The sequence below is a fragment of the Wyeomyia smithii genome, chromosome 3 (genome assembly GCF_029784165.1).
Source record: "Wyeomyia smithii strain HCP4-BCI-WySm-NY-G18 chromosome 3, ASM2978416v1, whole genome shotgun sequence".
Lineage (NCBI taxonomy): Eukaryota > Metazoa > Arthropoda > Insecta > Diptera > Culicidae > Wyeomyia > Wyeomyia smithii.
In genome coordinates this window covers 105,873,680-105,900,346 of record NC_073696.1, presented here as the reverse complement: position 1 = coordinate 105,900,346, position 26,667 = coordinate 105,873,680, and the positions used below count along the sequence as shown (strand labels likewise).

Here is a 26,667-nt window from a genome sequence, read left to right as displayed (position 1 = left end):
ATATACTTTTTGAGGCAACTGTTTTAACCTTTGGGCAACATTCTTTTTTGCTTTAGTCGACCAGTATCATCAAATGATTTCCCCGAATTGTTTCGTTGCATGAAACTGGCGATTCAATCTGTTTTCCATATCGCCCGTTACGTGCAACACTGGCACATTGAGCTCATTGAGCATTTTTAGGTCTCTTATGCACATATTATGAGCATGGATCGGCAACACTGCTTTTATAAGTGCATAGTCACATCGGTATTTTAGTGGTGTAATTAGGACTATGGAACCACGGGTGATGGTGTAAGTGATCACTAAAACGATGCTGCTGAAGATAAGTATAGTGTACAAGCATGAAGTAGTCTAAAAGTGTTCTGGTTTGTTACTTCCAAATTCGTACTTTATACAATGGAAGTGACAATTAAAACTAGCGTTATTGAGCTTCCCACGTGAGGCTTGTATGAAAGCTTGTATGCATGGCTAAGTGGACAGAAAGTGCTGATATGTCCACCGTAAATGGCTGGCACCATGCAATGCGAATAAATATCGATTGTTTTCTTTTCTACTTTTGTTTTCTAATTTTTTATTATTATTTTTGGTTGTATTTCCTTAGTGTTGTATTGGTGGAGGCGGTAGATAAACACATCATTTATTTATTACAAGTTTGGCACATCGTCAACTTAGGCTTTATTTTGGATATGGTAAGATTCATTCATGTCATTAATTAAGAAACGAAATATTATAGCTGTTCAACCATTCCTGTGAATTTTGGTGTCACTAGCCTTTACCGTTTCTTCAGTGACTTAAATGAGTTTCGTCGTAAACATAACATTGAAGCGAGGAACATAATCGAGTCCGATCTGTAGAATCTATGAGATTTTAATATTATTTTGAGGCAGGGTCGAATGGAAAAATACTCCGGAATGTACTGCAAGTACTCAGTCATTTTGTTAAGGGTCTTTGGAAACCTTTTGGGAGGCCTCCTTAGTCCCGAAACTCAGTTAGTTGCAGAAATGACAGATAGCTGCAAATGTATCATAATATTAGTGCCAGACAGTGGAATCTAGAAATGGATTCCCACAAATACACACACAGGCACACACACAAACGCACACACACACACTTACACACAGCTACACACACACACGCACACACACACATACACACACATGCAAATACACAAACCAGTATGCATACATTATGTGCATGTTGTACAAGTTAACAATATCAGTATTTGGCACGCTCTGCCATAAAAAATGCAAAATTTAGAATTGTGTCAGTGTTGTACGAAACCGATATTAAGGGGTTATATACCTTTTTGGTCGAGAAAAATAAGGGAAGATTGAACTTATTTTTAAGTGCATAGCACCATTTTCATTGCATCAAAGTGGTATTTTTCTGAAAGTACAGTTTATCAACAACAAAAAAATACGTTTGATTTTGAGATATACCAATTACTACTGGAGTAATGGCCGTTTCCCCGAAACGCTATTTTTTTGCAGAGGTTTGCAGTGATCATGATAGAGACTCAGCGGGTCAACCGAAATCAAAAAACTCATATTATATCATTAGTTTAGAAGTGTCCTTGAACGATCGCTTTTATGAGTACCGTAAACTGGGGTGACTTTGATCACTTTTTTGATTGTATCTCAAATATTTTCAGAATATACTGAAAACCAAATTATTAGATATTTTTTAAATAAGTACTGACATGCATTGAAAAAGATTCAGTCACTACTTCAAAAGTTTAACAACATTTTTGCTGTTTTTAAATATGCCCTAAAAATTTTACACCAATCATCATTCCGGGGTGACAGCCTTAAACGGCTTAAACGAGTTTATAAATATGGAAAGCAATTTGGGAGCCATTCACATTCTACGTGAACAGTTTATAATGGCGAATGTACAAGATTCATACAAATTTTTTAGAATATATATGAATTGTTATCCACTGAGAGAGAAGGTCGTCTAAAATCATCAAAAACTAGTCCACGAGGAATATGACTTATGAAATAGGCCAAATTTGCATGTTACTTCACGTCTTGGGTTTTTGTTAAGAAGAAATATGTAATACGCTGGGGAGAGTATTGGGACTCAACATTGCCTTTGAGGAAAAACTTGCAAAAATAACAATAAAATGTATTGTTATAATAATTGTTCATCTTAAGAACAAATCTGGGAACAAAATAAAAAAACTTTACGTATTGCAACTTGTTGTTTTGAATCTGCTTGAACCGATTGTTTGTATGCAACAAAAATCGCCAAAAATACACTTTACTTTCAATTAATATTTTAGCATGAAAAACACTCTTGAAATAGCAGGAAATGCATGAGTAGAAGCAATGCGAACATATATCCACGCATTCAGCGAAGATTACCACAAGTCTCAAGCACTACGAGCGCTTTTTTACCACATTTTCAAAAAAGAGGTACAGTGATCAAAGTCACCCCGGTGATCAAAGCCACCCCAGTTTACGGTATTTTGTTTTCAGTGCAAACGGGAACGTTTTTCCCAAAAAATGCACGTTTTGAGCGCTAAAAATTGCATTAAAATATTTTTTGCGGCAAAATGTAACTGTATGTTGCAAAAAGCGATCGTTCAAGGACCGGCGAATTTAATAACGAAAATTTAAAGAAAAAAAGATGATGGAAATCGGATCAGTAGTTTCCCCGCAATCAGGATCACGGCAAAGTTATTTTTCGGAAAACACTATTCCGAGATAATCGCGTGTAAAGTGTTAAGGTTAGCTTATGCGGCCGTGGCGAGGCGCGCTGCAAATCGCTCTAACTTTCTTCCTATTGCCTAGATCTTTATGAAAATTCGTGAGAATGTTCTCAAGATGTTGTATTCGAAGATAATGCAATAATTTTTTTTTCGGTTTTTCGAAAACTAAAAAGGTATATAAACCCTTAAAGGGCGGACTCGATTATCCGGAGGCACGATTATTCGGAGGCTCGATTATTCGTGGCTTGATTATACAGAGAAAATGGTTCGGTTATCTGGAGACATCTTTCGTACTATAATTTCGTGTTTTGTTTACATTCGAGACGTTTGTCTTTTTGTCGATTTTATGCCGAATTCATTGCAGTATTTTGCGCTATGTGCTACGTAGTGAACTCAATGCTTAAAAAGAGGTGACACAACTAATTCTTCACATTAAAATAAAACAAATTTTATTTATATATTTCGTCAATCAATGTAGACTACAATTAAATTTCCATTATTTGAAAAACATCGACATACAGTCGCTAAATAATTTTTATATTTTTTGTCGGAATATTCACCTGGTAAAATACAATATTCTTTTTAACTGGGTGTTTCAATGAGAAAAAAATTTAAATAAAATCTCGGCTCGATTTTCCGGAAAATTGGGTTATTGGGAGTGAAATAATTTTCAAAACTCCGGATAATCGAGTCCGACCTGTATTGCTAAATGGCTCAATTACAAGTCTGATTTCGATTGCTCAGCCGCGTGTCTTCGGAGTTATGTTAACGATATGCCTGCTGATGATTGTATAATCGACGACGAACCAATGTACTTCGTGCGCGATAGTGTGCAGCGCAGTTCATCCCCTTTTTCGAATTTTTCCATTCTACCGCCTACGCCGTGCCACCTAGTATTTAATATTTAAGGTACGGGTTTTTTTATCATCACATCGCTATTCCGTACAATCGAACTTGCAAGTAACATCGTTAGCGCTGGTGGTGGCAAGGGGGGCAAAGTCAAGGGAAGACAATGTTCTGTTGATCGCTTGCTGAACTGGTAACTCGAATTCATGTTGCGTAATGGTCACTGCTGCGTAATTGTCACTATTGTTCTGCCGAATATTAAAGTTGTTCTACTTCCGAAGAAAACTCTAAATAAGGCCTAATTCGATTAACTACCAATTTTGGGAAAACTGAAACCAACAGTCATTTTGAGGATGACCACATATTTTAACCTGAAGCAGTAAAAATGAGTTTTAGCCTCCAATTAAAATTTAAAATTTACATTTTCATAGAGCGTGTTTTGTTTTGGCGATGAAGTGGGTGCAATTGTGTTTGAGCAACCTTCAAAATTATTTACGAATAATTTCAAGTCAATTAAACCATGCTTCTCTTCAAGGTTACCGATGATTTAGAAAAAAATATGAGTTGAAAGAGAATTATTACTGAAATACACTAAAATCGCTTTTTACGTGGGGGATACGTGCCGCGTAAAAAAAATCGCGTAAATTCCGAAATCCGCGTAAAAAAGCTGCGTAAAAAAACCAGCGTAAAAAGCGACCTTAGTGCATACCGCTTTGGACCATCAAATTGATTAACCCCAATCGTGTGTATTTCCATACCTATTGCAAGAAATACATTGAAATAAGAAAGGCCGTTGTAATCCTATGTCAACCTGGGGCATTGTCTTATAAACAACCTCTTTAACTATTTAGCAATTTCATTCAGTTTTTCAGAAAATGGAAATCGCCATCTTCGATTCAAAAGAGGTAATATTTGGTCTCCGGACGTTATCCCATTTCCAAAAATCCCCGTATTGTAAGTAATGTAAGAACGTAAGATCGGTTTCTGCGGAATGCCTGAGACCTTGAAAATTCAGAATGTCGTCGGAAATCATTTTGCTTAATTTGGATTCCATCTTGGATTCAAATATGGCGTCGAACATGATGTTTTGGCCATTGAACGCTTTTTTAATTTTCATGTAAATAAATAGAATACTAATTTCGTTTCAATTCTCGTGTTGAATGAATATATTCTGTCTAGCTGGAAAGATTTAAAACTGTTAGTTTTTATTAAAGTATTTCAACCTTCTTTCTTTTATACTTCTGTCATCTTATCAGTTGATAGAAAAAAAAAACAACAACAAAAAAAAGCCTACGCGTAAAAAAAGCAAACAAAAGCAAATCTGCGAAAGGCAAATCTGAAATCATTTCAATCGGTATGCCATCGAACCATCAACAACATTTCATCAAGTATACAAAATTCCGACATATTTCATTTCCTAACGACACAACGAGCGTTCGTCTGGAAAAATTGCTAGCACAACGAAAACAGCCCAATCTGCATCGGCAACCATCTCGGAAGTTATAGATACCTCCAATGCAAGGTTGGAGCCATACGGCAGAGCGCCAGGGGTAGCAATTTGATTGAGCATATCATGGTATGTCAGTTCCCCTTGCCTGCTTTTGCCAGCCAGATAGGGCAGCGCAGCGGTAGTGATAACCAACCGCGTCCTGGCAAGGCATTCGCCGACCAATCTGTCTGGTTACCAAGTAAATGACATTTCATAGCATCCCTTAAGTGAAGCAAAATTTTTCTGGCAAACTGATCGCTTCCGTATTTACTATATTGAATTGCGTCGGCTGGTGGTCGCTGGTGAAAAACCGGGGGGCGAGGGACGTTTCAATTTCCATCTCGCATCTTCGGGACAAATCAATTATGAGGGAAAAGAAAAAGAGCGCTATGTTACTACACCAGATATGTTTGCGCAGTCATTGAATGGGATTATCGACGGAAAGCAATTTTGGCATAAAATGTGTGTAAACCGAAAGTTGCGAGTCGCGATTCGCAAGCGACAATCCTCGACGATAAAGGTGCCGCAAGGGAAAAGTGGAAACTAATTTTTTTTTTCATGTGCTCTAACCGGCATTAGACTTTTCAATTTCTCTTTCAAGCGCTGAAAGCGCATCCTTTGCTGGGTGTAGTTCTCATCTCATAAAATGTTTGTTAATAATATTTGTACCATCTTGTTGGCAGAGAAGTCTGATTGTTTTCCCAAGTGACATAAATCATCAACTGTCTCCTACTTATATACGTGAAAAGGATATGCTCTATATTACAACCTATCCCAAACTGTCCCACCGCTCTATTTCGACAGCTGCCAAATAGGCTTCAGATTGCAGTAGAATCTAATAACAAATGTGTATCATTTCATCCGTCTTGCACTCTCTCATGACACAATGAAAATGTCATTTTCCATTCAACGTCAACCACAACAGCGTACAAAATTGTGCGAGCTTTTTTCGTGCTTTTTTGTTGATTGTTTCGTTTGCATCTGATCGATTGTCATTTTGGTTAAAGTTTCAATACGTTTTTGTTTCTGCGGAAATAAATCAGCATTTCGTAGTTTGGCATATGATCAAAGGTATACTCCGCTAGTCAGATTTGATTCGTTTCATAAAGGCCAAAATTGGTGCACAATTGCATCAGCTCTCGTCAGGAATGATTGGTTTCATTTGCGACTTTCGAAATGGGTAATGGTTATTTAATCGAAGCAATTGGAAAGATGGCGATTGAACTGATTGAATTAATTGTGAGTTGTGCCGTGGATATGACTTCGAGCTCTGCGTATGCTTTTGAGACCGGGTTCCGAGGAAGTTTTACCTGCGGGTGTTTTGATAGGTGTGGCCAAGTAGAAACTAACAATCAACCGACCAGTCTAAGACTGGTTGTTAAATTGCTTTTCATTGGACAAGCAGCGATAACTTATGAATGATGTTTCGCTGGTGATTGGTTTTGTCTTTCTCACGGGAAGCTTTTTCAATCATCGGAAACGTTCAAGCATCAATCGATTTGTTTACAGTGAAATGTGTTGAATGTGCTATTGGCTTTCTACTGGAAAGGTTTAGCGATTGTTTCCAAAACCGAAGTTCTGAATGAGGTTCCTCCACTTCAATGTACTTATCTTAGAGATGGTTGGAGCGATTTCTACAATGTTATGGTTATGGTAAATTTATTATCTAGTTTCCCCAGTTCCCCAGTTTTTACCTCGAAAAATGATCCTAAAACTTTCATTATCCAATATCTACATGCACAATTGGCTCACTTTTATAGTTGTTAAACTGTAACCAACGTATAGATATCTGGTAAGGTACTACCATGCGACAACAACCGTCGGGATTGGGTTGAGGAAAATGGGCAAATAAAAGTACTAGAACGAGGTTTCCGACCAATGCACAAAATGTGCGTCAAGGTCTAACTTTAAAGTCTTTAAATAATGAACATGAAAAACGACCTGTTTGGCACAACAACCTATTCTGCCAATCAATGAAGAAATTTTCTTTTCGAAGAAATCTGAGCTTGGAACTCAGCCGTAGGGCTGATATTTTTCGGCGCTTTTGCATGGAAATGTAAAATAGCCACCATAACCGTTAGTGTAACCTAGAGTTACTCAGAGAGCGAGATAGGCGATAAAAAAAATCGCCAATTTGGCAACTGGGTTTCACATGTCAGGTGTGCCAGATATCCTGAAAATCCTGAGAAATAATAAAGTACAACGCAAAAACCGTGAAGGTGTTACATTTTTAGTTTATGTTTAATTTGATACATTTTCACCAGAATTGATCAGTTTTTGTTAACCATACAAAAAGTTTATGAGCACCCGGTTTAAAATCACTGTGATAATGCAATATTGAAGCATTCTTAATTCATTGTTCAACAATAAACGATAAAAACGTATGAAAATAAACACGTCCTCCGCATATCTCTCCCTCTGAGTATCGCTAGTGTAACCAGAGATAAGTGACTTTTCATATACACATACTAATAAACGTGTACAACCGTCTAAAGTTACTTTTGTTTCCTCTAAACTGTGAATTATCTCGTCTAGTTTTTTCGACTATTTATCACTTTTGCCATTTATGGTCGATTAAATTCAGCAGCTTCTTCCGATTCCTGACCACGACAGATAAATTCACTCAAAGCCGAGACTAAAACATATATCAAGTGCTCAACTGACTATTCATCCAGCTGCTAAAAACATAGTGTTGCAAACAAAACAGCATCTGGTTTATATTTTCCTCAACGAGAGTCACTAACACATTCGTACGTAAATCGGTCTATTGACTTTGAAATATTTCACTATCATGCAATATTCGTCTTCTTTTCTTTTTTTCATTTTTCGTAAAAAAAGAAATTCAAGTCATCTGACAGTCGCAGTTTATAGCTGGTTGTTTGATTTTCACCGTTTCAAATTTTTTGAAAATTTATAACTTTGAGTTTTGTTGAGTAAACTGTAATTTGTGTATTGTACAGTGACATTACGCGATTAGTGATGAATGGGAAAAATACTACCCCGAAAGAAACTGGCTTCGAAACGTTTACTTTTGGGTCAATTTTAGCGTTTCGTTTTGATAACGCTTACTGTTAGATTTTTTTTCGCTTTTAGCGGAGCGTAGCGCAGTAGTTTACAGTTCCAAGTGAAGGGAATTTTCCACTGAAAAGCGTAAATTGTTCAGAATTTTTAATGATAATCTTTTTTCCTCAACTCGAGTTGCTCAAGACCTTGAGAGGTGATTTGGATTTTTATTTTACAACGACGACGTTAGTTAGACATTTACGAGCGAAAGCTGACTGTGATGCACGATAAGGAAGCAAGATCAAATGATAATGCTGACCGTTTCGAAGCCTGGTCAGAAACCATCATGACATCTTTCGAAGCCATCGATTGTGATTCCTCTATCACGTTTTAGGTGCTACACAATGAAAAATCGACACGTTTCTGCCAAGTGGATTCCACTTACTTTTATGCTAATAGATGAAACATTTCATATCAAAGTGGAATACACTTGCGTTTCACTTCACAGTACAAAATCAAGTGTCTTACACTTCGGTTCGCCATGTCATGCATACCAAAATCAATTTTTTTACACTCAGATTTCAATGTTAAAACTCGTCAAATGTCAAAACACGTCAAAATACCGTGGATTCCAATTGAAATCGATATGGGTCGACCTGTTAAAATGATTGGGTAGGTTTATTGATATTCATGTGTAAAGGGCATTTGGTATGAGCGTGTGATTTTGTTTTCAGTGTAGAACTCTACTAAGGTGTAAGAAGGGTCAAAAGTCTGTTATTATGACGAGCATACGAGCAAGCAGAAAGTGAAATGCAATTTCCAGAAAAAGAAGGAAAACATTTCGATGAAACGCTGAAGGTGAAGCTGAAAAAGAACTAAGTGGACATGAAGGGAAAATCCAACATAATGCATTCATCGACCCCTAATGATTTTTCAATGGTTTAGGTTTCTTTTTTTCATTGTTTTGGTCGAAAACCCATCGATTTTGTTTCTGTAACTTGATTGCATCTGACCGTCGAAGAAAGAAATAAGATTATTATGCGATGCGCACTCTTGCCCTACTTCATGCGTAATTTTTCACTACTTGTGTGTTTTAGTAAATATTGGAAAATATATATCGTTAACAATGTTAATGAACAACGTCGAAGGAGTTTGCCCTAAGCGCGTATTCTTGTCCCACTTCATTGTAATATTTGAACAAACACTTAACAGATAATTTCCTAATACAGTTTGCTTCTGTAACGTTCATTCTTCAAGAACAAATAAAAAAATAAGTGTAGATGAATACATCACCTTAGTCACCTGAACAATTTGCTACGTTTGGCCAACTAATCGGTAAACAAAGGTGCATACGCCTTTTACGGCGGTTCGTAATTACTCGCATAGGAAAATGACCTCATCAACTTCACAGCCATGCGTCTTCAGCCGGGGCCACATTTGCTGGTGCGGCTGACAAAGCTGCTACAAAGTAGGCACTTCGTTGGAATTCATGGGCGATCATGGACACCCGGAGGGGCGAGGGCACAGCTTGGAGGCTCACTCCAAGCCTACGGCACGGTTCATGTTTGCAGTTTAACACCCCAAACAGTTTTCCACACACTCGGGTAATAACAATGAGCCGTGCGTGCCACGGTGAGGCAGGGGGTCAAATTGATTTTAAACGATGAAGCAATTTTGGCACGTCAAATTGTGTTTAATTTTTTTTTTTTCACTGCCAAAGGCGCAAAAGTAGATGATGTGTACTTCGCAGTTTTGCAGGGTGGTGACGATATTCCTACCTCATTATAGAGACAGAACAAAATAAATTACATACTATTCATCAATACCCTTTTTAGTGTCATATCTATTAGTTGGCATATTTCATTCTCTGTTCAGCACAACTAAGCAAAAATAAGTTGTTAGATAGAAAACTATTCGCTACCACCCTATTCCATTGCTAGCACTATGGTGACGGCACACGCGGTGGATGACTGTTGTTTTTGTTTACAGTTCGGTCTGACTAACGATGCTAAACCAAAAAAAAAATACAACAACAACACAGTTCAATTGCGAGTCGACAGGCAGTTTTCCCCGTCTGAAGAGTTTGAGCGGGGTAACGCATTGGATTGGGTATACTGTGGGGGGCGGGTTATTGCTTTATACGGCAGCATTCACCTTCACAAGATGCAAACAGAACAGGTCGAAGTTAAGTGACGAAGCACAGGCAGTTTTTGGCTGGAGTGTAATGGCGTTGGAAAGATGCAATGTAACGATTGTTAAATGAGAGCGGATTGCGGGTTGGTTGAATGTCAGACGAATTTGGCGGCTTATCACGCCTCTGTCGTGCTGACATTATAATTAGGATTTTTGCTCGCCTCGAATAAGGTATCAAATAGGTTAAATGACGTGAGTGATTTTTCCAACTGAGTTGCCTATTAAACTAATGGGGGTGGGATTTGTGAGGTAGCGATGGAGTTCTAGATTTTATTTATTCTCGCTTATTTTCCGTCGGTCTTTTTCCGCCACTGTTGTGGCCAATCACCGACGCCCAGGGAGGCGACTCCACACCCAGGACCCTAATTCACGACCCGTTTATTAACGGACCGGCGCCAACGGCTTTACTCCCTCATGCGATGGAAGGCGTGATCCCAGAGATTTTTCGCCTCAGAAAATCTCCCGGTGTCGGCTAGGATTGAATCTAGACCAGTTGGGTTGGTTGTGAGTGGATCACGCCACCTCACAACTATCGACACCTATGTCGGCGGTGGGATTCGAACCCAGGCGTCGAGCGTGGTTGGCGGCTGCTGAACCTGCGGTGTTCTATCTGTACGTTGGACACGACAAAATAGAGTTTTTTGTGGAACACTCCTCCTTAAAATCAGTTTTTTGTCTACAATGTTGTCTGTTATGGCCAAAACAATTCAAAATGTTCTACGGTTTTACTCATTCAACTTGCAGCTTGCCTTCAAAACTTTGTAAAATTCATTGTTTTACAATCACGAAAAAAGCTATAGACAAATATATATTGAAAATAAGAAAAAATTTTTTAGGTGGATTGATGTTCAAGGTTGTGCGATTCCAAAAAAAAAAATACGTCAACACTATATCGGTAGGTTATTGCGTTTTTGGGACTCCCAGTCGTCGTAGGTTAGGTCGTAGGAGACTGTTAGTGTCAGTAGGATCGTAGCGCTAGCCCCGCAATGGTCCTGTACACTGAACAATTGGCTGCGAAGTCCGTGTATAACAAACAGAAGGTCAAGCTCCGAATCAGAATGTAGCATCAAGGCTTTGCTATTGCGTTTTTGGGTACTTCGGACGATTTTCACCAGCTGCTCTGCCGACTGTCGGTTGAAATCAGAATCGTAGTGTGTGTTTTCGTACGTACGCGGCTGTCTCTCCATGTTGGGGGAGGCCTACAACAGCGTCTGAAGCATGAATGCGGTTCCTCGTCAGATATATCTAAAACGGCAGTCCCGTCGCAAGGCTAAGTATCGCAGCTCTACTAAGGTAGCATACCGAATCTGAACTAGATCTAGGCGATCGAAAAAGGGACAACGGGAGAACGTGAATTCCGGTCTATTGCGGAAACTCCAATTAAGTACCACATCTACTACAGTGGTGGCGTGAAAGCAGAAAGAGGAGTCGGTTTCGTGTTAATTGGGAAACAGATGGAGCGTATCATAAAATGAAGACCGATTAGTGACGTGTTCTGAGGATTAAGAGCAAATTCCTCAATTACAGCCTAATCAATGTGTACGCACCGCGTTCTTTGATCTCATTGAGAAGTCTTACAGTGAGTGCCCAGGAAATGACATCAAGGTCGTTATCGAAGATGCAAATGTGAAAGATAGCTTTCACTCTACCACGAACGATGATGGCCTGAGGCTTATTAATTTCGCTGCAGCCAAAAGTATCTGTAGCACCAAGTTTCCACGCCGTAATATTCGTAGGCTCACCTGAATGCACCAAAATCTCAGATCAACCATGTTCTGATCGATGGTCGGCACTTTTCAAACGTTACAGTCTTAAGGTCCAAAGGACCAAACGTTGACTCGGGTTACCATCTTGTGATATCCAAGATCTGCCCGGTTTTCCAGTATGTTGGAATCTAGGACAACGAGGAAAATACGGCTGAACATATAGCGGTTATCAACGAGAGGAGTGGCTGCAGAGTACTCGCAGAAAGTTGATGAGCGGATCAATGAGTAAATTGAAGGGGACCTGAAAACACAGTGGAGACATATCCACAGTGCGATCAGCACCACAGCGCAAGAAGTGTTGGGTACAGCTGCGAAAACCAAGCCTATTGAGTGGTTTGACGCTATGTGCAAGCGAGGGACGAAAGAGAAGAACTGCGCCAGTTGTCACATGTTAGCTACGGCTGTGACACGTCAGAGCGAAGGGAGATATCGAGCAGCTAGAGCCGCTGAAAAGAGACTCAATCACCGAAAGAAACGTCAAAATTGGGAGGCTGCTTCTCCAGACACGACGCGAGGAGCTTCTACAAAAAGATTAACGGAATCAGGAACCGGCACATGTTTGGCGTCGTACACAAATTATATAGCGTTACGATAAATCTAGATTTCAGACCCCCTCCTCCCCTATGTAACGATAGGTAACGTTCGACATGACTCCCTCCCCCTCAAACTATGTAACGCTGATCAGCCTGACCCCCCTCCGGAATTTTCAATTTCGAACAAACATCACAGTTACGTAACTGTCTCTTCTACCCCCCCTCCCCCCTACGTAACAATAAGTAACGCTGACTCCACCCCCCCCCCCCCCTTCATGCGTTACGTAATTTGTGGCCGACGCCTTTGCCCCTGTCCACAGTGGGGAATCGCTTGCCATCAGCCAAAAAAATTTTTTTTTGTTAGCTGTTTTATAATATTTTTCCTTTATTGCTATAACATTCAAGTGTCTAAATCTAAAATTTGGGCGCAATATCATGAAATCAGAATTTTTTATGATTTTTCAAAGCTTGGCGAACTGACGTTTTTTGTCTGTTTTTTGAAAAAAAAAAAGTACATTACTTTGAAACGCTCTGTAGCTTCAAGGATAGCTTGGAATTCTTTGAAGTCAAAGGAAAAGTTGTTGTAAATATTGTGCAAAACAAACCCTTTCCATTAGATATTGTAAAATTTGGTCATAGTAGGCCTGACACTAGAAAAAATAAAAAAAGCGTAATTTTTTGTAGAAAAGTAGCTTAAAAGTTTAGTTGCCGCAGTTTGCCACGGTTGTGACTACATTAAAAATTTAGGTAAAAACGTAAGCTTTCAAATGCATATTGTCCGCTGTAGCGCAAAACTGCGCAAATTGTCACTTTAGTTAAGAAAGCGATAGCAAATTTTTTTAGTTTTTATTCTCGAAGTTGAAATTTCATCCAGGATTAACTTTAATCATAAGCTTAATACCCCATTAAAGAAAATTTATGATATCGTACTCAATCCGTAAGGATAAAATATAAATTTGGGCAAAAATCACAAAATTTATCAATAGAAAGTTATAAAATAAGTATTAAACAAGAAAACAGTAAACAAATCTTTTTGAAATGTTAGTTATGTCAAATTTTATCACTTTCTGCAAATTTAAAACAATATTGAAAACATTCAGCCCTTTTAAATTTATGATCATGAAATTCGCTAAACTGATTGAAGTGTCAAATACTAGCAGCAAATTCATGCCACCAAACTCTAACAATAGCCCAGGGGGGATCTATCTGTCAAAAATCGTGTAACCAACATATTCGGCAACATGGTGTTTGTTTTGGTTTTTGTTCCTTTTGGTCATGAAATTGATCGATGTGAAATATTATAGAATTGGAATGTTTTTCATCAAAACTCGAGAAACCGCGGAAAACTTTCATGAATGTTGTTTAGCTATTAACATTTTTCCCCCATTATTGTTCATAGTTACAAACATCATGGACCAACAAACGTCATGGACCAGAGTTGATCTGCGATAACACACACATATATGAAATTTGACAGCAGTGAATCCCCTCTGCAATAGCCCGTTTGCTTTTGCTTTGCACTCGCTTGCATACAAAAGAAAAGCACACGTTTTTGGAATATACAGTTGTCAATGACACATAATAATTGAAACGAAAAGTCTTCTCAAACTTCATGCCCTAACGTTTTTCCTTTTTAGGCTACCTGGAGACGCCACTATGTGTATAGAGACTGTCTATAAGCCACGATCTCATAACTAATTACTCTATGTATCAATTTGATCCAGCCATACATTTTTTTATAATTCATATGAAACATAGTTTCTGATCAACCCCCTAAAGCCCCTTAATAGTCCACGTCGTTTATGGTCGTCCCTATACTTACTGTTTTATCATGTTAGTTATGTGGATTGTTCGTAGACACACTACTGTTCATTTAACAGGTATTAAATTCAACTTTTTGTTTCTAGCACAATCTCACCCCATAGAAGGGGTGAGTTTGAGCCAAAGTTCATGTATTTTTAGCAAAATTATAGTTTATTGTAACTTAACCATATTTGTTGTAGTTGTTAACAAAACATTCTAGAATCGTTGGTGTATTTTGGATCGAATTCTTTGCTTAAATGTGTGCGTTACAAGCTTGAGAACAAAAAAGCATCATATTTTGGCACGATCTCACCCCGGATCACGGTATAATAAACTTCAAATTTTCTGGAAACAATTCAACACGAGATTTAAGCGATCACAGCGGAAGATGATGATGCTGATGATGATTTTTTCAATTTGTAATTAGTTTGTATTACTCACGTTGTTTTAGTTTATTGAAACAATATATATATATATATATATATATATATATATATATATATATATATATATATATATATATATATATATATATATATATATATATATATATATATACATATATATATATATATATATATATATATATATATATATATATATATATATATATATATATATATATATATATATATATATATATATATATATATATATATATATATATATATATATTTAGGCAAAATTTGTTTAGTTCGAGGGGTCGTCCATAAATTACGATTTTTTTGAATAGGGAGGACGCTCGGTGGCACTACTTGTTGTCAAAAATCTATAAAAAAGAAAAAAAGTGTCAAAAAATATTAAAAATTGGATTTCGTGCTTTATGGACGGCCCCAAACAAAAAATGGATGCCAAATTCGTGTTCAGTGCCCCAAAATTATAAAAATACCAGATTTTTGTCGCATTTATCGACCCTTTTTTTGCTTGGCCAGCCTTTGTATGGAGTCACCCCACTGTGCTGTCATGTGCAGTGCGACCGGGAGAAGAATTTGATTACCGATAAATCTATCACAGGTAGCCAGGCGTGAAAAACAACATTTTAGTGTGTTGTGAGGAACGGTGAGGAAGACAGAGACAAAGGAGCAGGATTGACATTGAGAATGATGGACAAGCTGTGGATCCACTATCCATGCTGAAGAACTGCAAGGCAGCTGGGAGAGAAAGCATTCCCACCGAGCTTTTCAAAGTCGGGTGCGAACAGCTGTGTGCGTGCCATTCATCGGATCATGCTGAAAGTGTGAGCTGATGAAAATTTGCTCTCTTACTGGTTAAAGGGTCTCATACTCATACTCATCATCAAGGGTCATCGACTCAGGTCGTTGCAGAAAACTTTTTTTGAGAAATACCAACGTGGTTTTCTAGGGGAATGCTCCACCACGGACCAAATGTTAACCTTGCGACAAGTTTTTGAGAAATTTTGAGAATCCTACTTGCAGGCTCACCATCTGTTCTTAGACTTAAGGGAAGCGTACGACTCAGTTAAGAGAACCGAGTTCTAAAAGATTAAAAGGAGATATACCAAGTGCAAATGGCACAAACAGGGCTTTTAACGGATTGCGCAGCCAGCTGAGCTTCCGCAGCCTTCAAACTTGTATGGGTTACTAGCACTCTATAAAACACTAGGAGTCTTCACATCGAGCTCGTATACGAATACCGAGCCGTAAACTGTGTACCTTCCATTACTCGTCAATGGAGGTAAGTATTTTCACGGCTGGGTATTTGTTTACGAGCTCCACATGAATACCAATACTGATTCTCTCTATGGCTATAAAGCATGGACACCGTGAGATGCTGATCGGCAGGCTTTTGGTGTTTTTGAGCGTTTAATTTTACGATCAATCCTTGGTGGAAAACTTGAAAATGGTGTTTGGCGCAGACGCATAAACCATGAAGTGTACCAGGCATCAAAATCGGCAGGCTACAGCGGGCTGGGCATGTAGCTAGAATGCCGGAGGAACGATCAGCAAAAACTATATTTAGCATTAATTCCGATAGAGGCCATCGATTTTGGGGAAGATCTCGCGCTCGTTGGATGTGTGCGACGAGGACGCCCGCGTAATAGTTGTTAGAAATGACTGGTGGATTGCAGGGTAAGATCGAGTGATATGGCGATGTATTCTAGATTCAGCAATAGTAAGTACCGTAAACTGGGGTGACTTTGATCACTTTTTTGATTGTATCTTAAACATTTTCAAGATATACTGAAAACAATATTGTTTGATATTTTTAAAATAAGTACTGAAATGCATTGAGAAAGATTCAGTCACTACTTCAAAAGTTTAGTAACAATTTTGCTGTTTTTAATTATGATCTAAAAATTTTACACCAATCATCATTCCGGGGTGACTTTGATCACTTCATTAATTTGATGAATTCTGAGTAACGCTTTGCTACTTTCACTAAATTAAACAGCCTAAAATGACTTAAACGATATATGGAAAGCAATTTGGAGGTCATTCACATTCTACGTGAACAGTTTATGTTGGTCAATGTCCAAGATTCAAACAATTTTTTTAGAATATATATGAATGTGTATCCACTGAGAGGGAAGGTGGTCTAAAATCATCAAAAACCAGTCCACGAGAAATATAACTTATGCAATTGTCCAAATTTGCATGTTACTTCACGTCTTGGATTTTTGTTAAGAAGAAATATGTGTAATACGCTGTGGAGATTATTGGGACTCAACATTGCCTTCGAGGAAAACTTGCAAAAATAACAATGAAATGCACAATGCATTAGTATTTGTTCATCTTAAGAACTAGTATGGGAACAAAATAAAAAAACTTTACGTATTTTTTTTTTCTTCATACATCGTTTATTTGACACGGCACAAATACAATTTAATGTTTAACGGCGCCAATTATATCTGATGACTTAAAATCTTAAAGCAAATTTTTTATCCTCGCTGTCGACTACGAGCTGAAATTAAGTCTATCTTAAAACTAGCATGTATTTTAAATCAGTGTTTTGTAGTTAAATGGTCGTCTGATGATCGTCGAATGGTCATGAATATGCAGTAATCCTCGGGTCCTGGTGGCATCGTGCGGGGTTTAGTTGCGGGTTATGATTTGTTGTTGCTGTTCGCTGGTGTTCAAGTGACTATATGGTGTGTGCCGCTGAGCACAGAAGGCCTCTGGTTCTCAGGTCCTGGCGAATTCGTGCGGGGTTAAGTTGCTGATTCCAAAATCGAGGTCTACGACGTGTTCTTGCCGTTTTGTTGAATGTGGGTGGAAAGGAATGGGACTAGACTGGGGCATGGATGGATTTCAGGAAAATGTATATAAGGGACATGTAGGATAGGTCACGACTCGCCAAGACATCACGAACAGGAACAGCTGGCCCTCTACCCTCGGCTCGGAGGGAAGCTATTAATTTAGACCTGGCGTCACGGTGTACAGGGCATGACCAAACAACGTGCTCTATGTCGTGATAACCTTCACCACAGGCACAGATACCACTCTCCCCGAGCCCAACACGACGGAGATGCGCGTCAAATCTATAGTGATTGGACATAAGCCGGGACATCACGCAAATGAAATCACGACCTACATCCAACCCCTTGAACCACGGTTTCGTCGATACCTGGGTATAATGAAATGTAACCACCTTCCCAGTTCCCCTCTGGTCCAAGAATTTTGCCAACTGATGATCGCATTCTGACGTACAAGTGCAAAAAATTCATTAAAGGCAATTGGTCTTTCATAAATGTCACCCTTTGTTGCGCCTACCTTAGCCAAAGAGTCCGCTTTCTCATTGCCCGGTATCGAGCAGTGAGGAGGGACCCACACTAAGGTAATCTGAAATGATCTTTCGGATAAAGCACTCAAATGTTCCCGTATTTTCCCCAAGAAATACGGAGAGTGCTTAACATCTTTCATCGAACGGAGAGCCTCAATTGAACTGAGACTGTCCGTAAAGATGAAATAATGGTCCGTGGGCATTTTTTCAATAATCCCTAGGGTGTACTGAATTGCAGCTAATTCTGCGACGTAAACAGAAGCAGGAGTATCGAGTTTATGGGAGACGGTTAAATTGTTATTGAAGATACCGGAGCCAGTGGACCCATTAAGAAGTGATCCGTCAGTGAAGAACATATTGTCGCAGTTGATGGTTCGATATTTATTGGAAAAAATTTTGGGGATCTGCTGCACGCGTAAATGATCCGGGATTCCACGAGTTTCTTCTATCATGGATGTATCGAAAAACACAGTAGAATCAGAAGTATTCAATGAGTTGAGACGATTTGTAATATTCGGAGAAGGGTTAATATTTTGTGACATGTGATTGAAATACAATGTCATAAAACGGGTTTGAGAATTAAGTTCGACTAACCTTTCAAAATTTTCAATCACAGGACGGTTCAAGACCTCACATTTGATAAGAATACGAGAAGACAGGCTCCAGAAGCGGTTTTTCAATGGTAGGACTCCAGCTAAGACCTCCAAACTCATCGTATGGGTCGATTGCATGCAACCTAAGGCGATACGCAAACAACGATATTGTATTCGCTCCAGTTTGATCAGATGTGTATTTGCTGCGGAGCGGAAGCAGAAACACCAGTACTCAATTACAGACAATATCGTTGTTTGGTAAAGCTTTATAAGGTCTCCTGGGTGGGCTCCCCACCATGATCCGGTTATTGTACGAAGAAAATTTACTCTTTGCTGACTTTTCTTCATCAGATACCTAACATGGCAACCCCAGGTGCCCTTAGAGTCGAACCAGACACCAAGATACTTATGCACCAAAACCTGAGAGATCGTTTTACCCATTAATTGTGTTTGAAGCTGAACAGGTTCATGCTTCCTAGAAAAAACTACTATCTCAGTCTTCTCCGGAGAGAATTCGATACCTAGCTGTAGAGCCCAAGCAGACAAATTGTCCAAAGTATCCTGCAATGGTCCTTGCAAATCGGCAGCTTTGGCTCCTGTGACAGAGACCACGCTGTCGTCTGCAAGTTGTCTTATCGTGCATGAATTTGCCAGACATACGTCGATGTCATTTACATTAAAATTGTAAAGAAGGGGACTTAAACATGAGCCCTGGGGAAGACCCATGTAGCTAATTCGAAAAGTTGCCAAATCGCCATGCGAAAAATGCATGTGCTTTTCGGACAACAAATTGTGCAAAAAATTGTTTAAAATTGGAGAAAATCCTTGCCGGTGAAGTTTACCCGAAAGAATGTCAATAGAAACGGAATCAAAAGCCCCCTTAATGTCCAAGAACGCAGACGCCATTTGTTCTTTGCGAGCATACGCTAGCTGAATATCGGTTGAAAGCAACGCAAGACAATCATTCGTCCCATTGGCACGGCGGAAGCCAAACTGAGTATCTGATAGCAGACCATTTGATTCGACCCAGTGGTCTAAGCGACGGAGTATCATTTTTTCCATCAATTTCCGGATACAGGATAGCATTGAAATCGGCCTATAAGAGTTGTGATCAGAAGCTGGTTTCCCTGGTTTTTGGATGGCGTTCACCTTCACTTGCCTCCAATCCTGCGGTACAATGTTTTGCTCCAGGAACTTATTGAACAAGTTCAACAAGCGCCTCTTGGCATTGCCGGGTAGATTCTTCAACAAGTTGAATTTGATTCTATCTAACCCAGGCGCGTTATTGTTACAGGACAGGAGGGCAACTGAAAATTCTGCCATCGTAAATGGTGATTCTATCGCGTCGTGGCCCGAAGACGCATCGCGAACAATGTTTTGCTCAGGGACAGAGTCCGGACATACTTTCCTGGCAAAATCAAATATCCACCGACTTGAAGACTCCTCGCTTCCGTTGACCGTTACGCGATTCCGCATTCTTCAGGCTGTGTTCCAAAAAGTACTCATTGATGTCTCCCTCGACGTCTCGTTTACGATCCGACGCCAATATCCGCGTTTCTTTGCTTTAGCCAAGCTTTTAAACTTGTTATCAAGCTCCAAATAACGTTTAAAGTCGTCGGCACTGTCTGTATCCCGGAAGGTCAAATACGCGTCGGATCTTTGCGTGTAGACATCGGAGCACTCTTGGTCCCACCACGGAGTAGGAGGCGGTTCTTTGATCGTTACGCCAGCGTATTTCTTCGTTTGGGCTTGCAACGCGGCGTCGAGAATCAAGCCCGCGAAGAGGTTGTATTCTTCAAGTGGTGGATGATGTTGAAACGACTCGACCGCATTTTAAATCATTTCCTCGTATATCTTTCAATCGATATTCCGTGTGAGGTCATACGGAATGTCAATTGGTCGCATGCGAGATGACCCGTTTGTAATTGATATAAGAATAGGCAAATGGTCGCTACCGTGAGGATCGAGGATTACCTTCCATGTGCAATCCAACCGTAGCGACGTCGAACATAAGGATAGATCCAAAGCGCTTGGGCGCGCTGGAGGTTTCGGGATACGTGTCATTTCACCGTTGTTCAAAATCGTCATGTCGAAGTCATCGCAAAGGTTGTAGTTTAAAGAGGAGCGGTTATCATTAGAAGGAGAACCCCAAGCCACGCCATGAGAGTTAAAGTCTGCCAAAATCAAACGTGGCGAGGGAAGAAGTTCTATTGAATCAAAGAGCAGCCGTTGCCCAACCTGTGCTCTGGGGGGAATATATATTGAGGCAATACAAAGCTCTTTACCTTGTATTGTCATTTGACATGCGACAACTTCAATGCCCGGAATCGAGGGGAGGTTAATACGATAGAAGGAATTGCACTTCTTAATCCCTAGAAGTACTCCGCCATATGGGGTGTCTCGATCAAGGCGAATAATATTAAAATCATGGAAGTTAAGATCGATATTCGAAGTAAGCCAAGTTTCGCAAAGGGAAAATGCATCGCATTTGTTTTTATTTATCAAATTTTAAATGAATCAATTTTTGGTAAAATACTTCTACAATTCCACTGTAAGACAGAGATAGAATCCTTCATATACGCAGATGAATTAGGCATCGAAGGATACAATCGCAGCAAGGAGGGGCCATTGAGCAGTCAACTGCTTCAAAAATGTTCTAACTGTTGGGAGGAATGCTGTAAGAAAAACTTTAATTGGATCGGGTACATTGATAGTTTCAAAAATCCAGTCCACAATGTCAGAAAATTTCACCAGTTCAGCATTTGATTTATCAACTGGATGTGCAAAGGGAACAACTGGGGTTTTAGATGTTCCAGGAAGTGCTGGGAACTCCTTCTGGGACTTTAAATTTGCAAGTCCAGGAGGGGTTTGCTTCGGTTTTTCAGCTGCACTTTTAAGTTTGTTTGTATTATTCATTTCACTTTGGGAAATCTTAGGACCTTTTCGGGGAAGTTCAGGAGAGGAAATATTCTTCCTCTTTCTAGACTCCCCAGGATTGGCGTAAGATGTTCCCGCTGGTGAATCGTCAGAATCGGTTTCATCAGAGGACAACAGATCAAAAGGGATTGATGTGATGGGAGAAGTGGTAACAGTCTTCTTCAGCATGTCAGCGTAAAAACGCTTCGAACGCTCTTTGAAAGACCTCTTTATTTTATCCCTGCGTTGCATGTACACCGCACATGTCGAGAGCTCATGCTGACTCTCCCCACAGTGAATGCATTTTTCAGCATTTTTCTTGCAGGAATCATCCGCATGATTCTCCCCACACTTGCCACAACGTGCCTTATTGCAGCAGTAGGCGGCTGTTTGGCCTAACTGCTTGCAATTCAGGCAGTTCATGACGCGGGGCACGTAGAGTCTCACAGGGAGACGAACCTGTTGGATAGAGATGTGGCTTGGTAGTGCAGACCCGGCGAACGTAACTCGAAACGAGTCTGAAGGAGTGTAAACTTTTTTGCCACCGACGAGCGATACCGACCGCAATTGCTTGCAGTCGAGTACCTTCACACCAGGGCATTTGCTATTCTTAAAGTACCCGGTGGCACTTTCCAGAATACACTCGACGGACAGACTCGAATCGGTCACGACACCGTCGAGCTCCACATCTCTAGCGGGTACATAGACACGGTATTCCCGTGTGAAAAGCTCTGAGCAAGCTATATCGTTGGCCTCTTTAAGGTTATTGACCACGACACGGAGCTTGTTCGGCCTGACTTTTGCAATTTCTGTCACGGCCTTGTACCCTTTCGTCAGGTCTTTCGCTATTTGTAAAATGTTCAGCGATTGCCCCCCAGGTTTGGGCCTCATGTAAAGGACCAGTGGACCCATCGATCCGTCCTGGTAAAGCCTGGGACGAGGATTGACTAAAGCAGGGACAGAGGAGGGGTGAACAGGATGGACAGGGTCGGGTGGGTTTGGAGACGGGGGATCGGGGGCTAAGGGATCCACATCCATTGCGCTCAAACTAGCGCAACAGTGCAGTGGCAAAAAATCACGTACCTCTTCTTCTTTGTTGTCAACTTGTTGTTTTGAATCTGCTTGAACCGATTGTTTGTATGCAACAAAAATCGGTGATCAAAGTCACCCCAGTTTACGGTAGTTTTGTCGCCGCAATAGTAAGTAGTTCTACAGGGTGGCAACATAGAAGTGCTACACGTATTCGAGTGCGTTACTAGGGCGTAATATTTCCTGTCACAGCATGACAAACATCTGAGCAGGTTTTAAAAGAGTGACGTGTTAACTGTTCGTTCGGGATAAATACAGTCAGTCAGTTTTCAGTTCCGCTCTCAAGAGAATTGCAATGGATGCAAATAGAGAACAAATAAGGGTCTTTCACCCAAGGATGGTTAAAATCGTATCAGAGAATTATCATGAGAGAATCCTATTGGATTCTGATCACGTATAATACGCGATGTTTAGTATCGTCTGACGAGAAGAAAACCTATATGACAAATAAATTGCCGAAAGAACACTCCGTGAACTTTCTAGCCTGTTAACTGTATGCTAGATTATCGTCGCTCGTTAATACGATGTTCCGATTGTCTCATTTGCTGCAATCGGTAATTCATTATCGTTTCCCGATCCGATCGAGCCGTGGAACGAAAATTTTTGGATTGAATCACCTTGTGAGTGAGAGTGTCCGGATAATCGTAAAACTGTATCGCAAACAAAAAACTCAGAGAGGGAAAAAACTGCAAGCATTAGACCAACTACAAGGCAGTACCAAACAGGGATACCAGATTTACAGAATTGTTTGTGATATGCAGTTTTTCAGAGTCTGTGACCAATTTTGTTTTTTCAAATGGCAACTATTTGTTGTTACTTTTTGCATAGCTTGCAAACTTTTTTCGAATCTATTTTTATTTGCGGATTTTTTTTTCCAAAATGTGTGCGGGTTTTTGCTTGTTTAAAAAAAACTTCGATATCGGCCAACATACATTAGTGAACAAACTTTCGATGCAAATAAAACCGACGAACGAAGGTACATTGAGTTGACAATGACAACAGCAAGCAACATTTTGTTAAACGATGAAAAACCTATTTAACTGTCAACACTTGCGACTCAGAAAGAAAGGGGGATAATTGTGCAAGCGATCGCAATCACTTCTTTTTTCCGATAATTATCGTAACGCGATTCTTCTCTTTTGTTCTGACACTTGGATTCTATCAGCGAAGAGCGAATCGTCGGTTTGTTGCAATTGGAAATTCCATCTCAGAGAGAGAATGAATTATCTCAGCGAACCTCCGAATTGGTTCACTCGGACTGGCATATCGTACGATGAATATTAGAACCGACTGAGAGACGAAGTTGACTCACACGCTGAAAAAGATCGGATGTTTATCGTCGATCTTATCGCCGATCACCATCATTGCTTTCACCTGCAAAGATTAACTAACATCGAGATCAGGAGGGAGCTGTCACATCTGAATTTAAGCAGATTACTCGCCTACAGGACCATCAAGCGGTTCAATGATACAGGCACGATTGTATCCAAGAAGAAACCTGGTTAAAAACGGAGTATTCGGACTCCAGCAGTTATCAAAGAAGAGAAGGAACGTTTCCGGCGATATGCAGCCCGTTCGACAAGAAAAATGGCGTGTGAAATGAATATGAGCCACTCCCATGCAAATATTAATAAAAAAGAACCTTGGATATCCAGTTTTTGACTCGTAAAAATATTGCCGACAGGGTTGCTAGATCTCGGTTGCTGCTGAAGACGCACGCAGGTCCCAAAATTATTTTTTTCGGACGAAAAGTTGTTTACTCTGGAAGCAACTTTGAACAAACAGCTGCGTCTTCTTTTTCGACATTAGCGCTAGCGCACGTGCATTTGTCAAATTGAGAACCACAAAATATGTGTGAGATTGCTTGACAGTGCCTCAGATGTCGTTGTCGCGCGACGAATGTTATTTGATTGGAAATTTGAAATGACCGTTTATTGCGACGATGGAGCTAGGCTTCAGTGTTACGTCTGTTAGTCTGTGCCTGTACTTTGAACCGTGTGTCCATTTTTAGAACAAGAAATTCTTTTTCCATGGCTACCAGAATAATAAAAGTATCGTCACATCGAGAACAAATTCTTGAGAAAAGTTATTTACATGTCATGAAATTTCGGCAGCATCCCAATAAACAATTGAGCTGAATGAAACAGTTAATAATTTTAAAATAGCTGAATATAGTTTGGTGAAACGGATTGCCATAACGATCAGGTTGGTTTATCAGCTGAACAAGTAATAAATTCAGGTTTAGAAAAACTTGTAAAATACTCCACGCCATTATTTAATTGTTGGCTGGTTAAGCGCTATTTCAATTCAAAAAATTGCTATTAGTAAACATCGATTAAACACTGAACAAACTGGTTGAATAAACGCTTTTTGATACTTACTGTTTCCTGTCTAAAAATCTATCATTTTTTTATCCGGTGTTGAAAAATTTGTGAGATATTTTGAAAAGCGAAACATATGTGTACATAAAAATAGAGAATTGTACCGAATGATCAAAAATATACCAAACAGAAAGAAGTCAGTATGTTATTTTAATTTAATTACTGTCAATTAATTTGAGTACGATGAACTATTCTAAAATGGTTTTAAGGCTTTTAATGCAGCCGATGGGTATTATTTCTAATAGCAGAGCAAATTGGGAATTTTCATCAGAAACAAGAGTTTCTGTCGTTGTCAACCTGCTTCATAAATGCCAAATTTTTTTCCAAATCACTTTTTGAAGCAGCTACTGTTTTTACAAACATACTACCAACCCAAGGAACATGTTTTGGTTGAAAAAGCGCTTTCATCACTAATTTTATTCAGTTGGCGACTGAACATAGGTCGAGTAAGGTATTTCTAAGTGTTTATTCAGCTCTTAATCAATCTGTTTTGGAAAACTAAAACAGCTACTTGCTATATTCGGCTTCCTAAATAGCCGAACAAGGGCTTAATAAGAAATTACTCAGCCATTTGAACAACTTATATACATGCTGATTGATTCAGTAGAAACTATTATTCATTCTATGTACAGCTTGTAGAAAAAACTCTTACGACAATTCCATGACTAAAATTGTACATTCTGTTTTTTCTGAAAAAGTGCTTTTTCAGCCTTATTACAGCTACGATAAATGAAATTTAAAATATATGTTCGTCTGAATAAGATAATATTTTTTTATTGTTTGATATAAATGCTGAAGCGCTTGTTCAGCTACAATTCAGTATACGAGTTAAATCGATACGCATGCATGTATGTCAAGGTAGATGAATCGGCAACGCGTTCAACCAGCAACCTCATGAGCATGAGTTCGAGATTCGAGACTGGCAGTAAAATAATTGGATACTAAAAAGGTAATTTTCACTAACAATAATATAAAAATCAACGATGAAAAATACACACAAAAGTGCAAAAAAAACGAAAGATTTAGATGTGTTCGAATCGCCTAAACAATAAAAAAAAATCCAATTAAGACGAATTATATTTTGAATTATATTTGTCGTAGCTGTAATAAAGTTGAAAGAGTACTTTTTCAGAAAAACAGAATGTACAATCTTAGTCATGGAATTGTCATATTGGCGCTTATTCAGACTATAAGCCATCGACTGTTCGCTGTAAAAGAGTTTTTCTACAAGCTGCACATAGAATGAATAATCGCTTCTATAGAATCGATCAGCATGTATAAAAATTGTTCAAATGGCTGAGTTATTTCTTATTAAGCCCTTGTTCGGCTATTAAGGAAGCCGATTGCAACAATAAAACTAAATAAATAAAACAAATAAAACATGATAGAATTATAGATGTCATGATGGAGCACAAAAAGAACAATTGAATTCAATAGCATCGTAATGACCAATAAAGATCGCTTTGAAGTATGCAATTGTAGAGAAACATTTCAAAAGGTCTAATCTGCTTTCGTCGCTTTTCTTGATTGACTTTTCTTTTTGTTAATGGTTCAAATATAGCGATTTTCTCTAACGTAGTTTTCGCTTAGAACGCTAGATT

The 26,667-nt window shown here is 39.3% G+C and overlaps 1 protein-coding gene across 3 annotated transcripts in view; it reads right to left on the bottom strand.

Annotated features, from left to right (window-relative positions):
- LOC129727737 (uncharacterized) overlaps positions 1–26,667 on the bottom strand; it is a 212,654-nt gene that overhangs the window by 159,809 nt on the left and 26,178 nt on the right. The window lies entirely within an intron of this gene.